We start from the raw sequence: 768 nt of genomic DNA on the forward strand, positions 1-768 counted from the left end.
AAATAAAACTATTTTCCTTTCTTTATATTTGATACTATTGCTCTACCCTAAAATAAAACTATTTTCTATGAGAGAAGTAAGAGTTCTTCCATTCTCTTCCAGTGACCTGTGGTTTAACGTGTGTGTGTGTGTGTGTGTGTGTGTGTGTGTGTGTGTGTGTGTGTGTGTGTGTGTGTGTGTGTGTGTGTGTGTGTGTGTGTGTGTGTGTGTGTGTGTGTGTGTGCGCAGTATCTATTAATAAAATGTGTGTGTGCAGTATCTATTAATAGAATAAGTGCATGTAGTGTTTGCCTACAGGCCTACAGTAATACCAGTACTCCTAGTTTGACGGTTACACTCAACCTGGGCTGTTTCTGTTTAGGAGTATTTAAGCCAAGACATATTGTAATACTTTGTTGTTGGGTATTTGACCAAACAGTCTTTGGAACACAGCCAGAATACTGTGGCATTTCAGGCTCAGGCTTCACAGGTTGTGACAAACCTCTCAATGGTCACATTCATCTGAACATAATGTAGGACAGTGTAACACTGTTGTTTAACCTTGATAATAATATAACACCTATATATAACACATCATAAATATAACATTCATCTGAACATCATGTAGGACAGTGTAACACATTACTGTTGTTTAACCTTAATAATATAACACATCATATATATAACATCATCATACATACACATAACATACATACCTGTATAATATTGATCTGAACATAATGTAGGACAGTGTAACACATTACTGCTGGGTAACCTTGATAATATAAT

This window comes from Nannobrachium achirus, assembly GCF_963921795.1.
Source record: "Nannobrachium achirus genome assembly, chromosome: 17".
Taxonomy (NCBI): Eukaryota; Metazoa; Chordata; class Actinopteri; order Myctophiformes; family Myctophidae; genus Nannobrachium; species Nannobrachium achirus.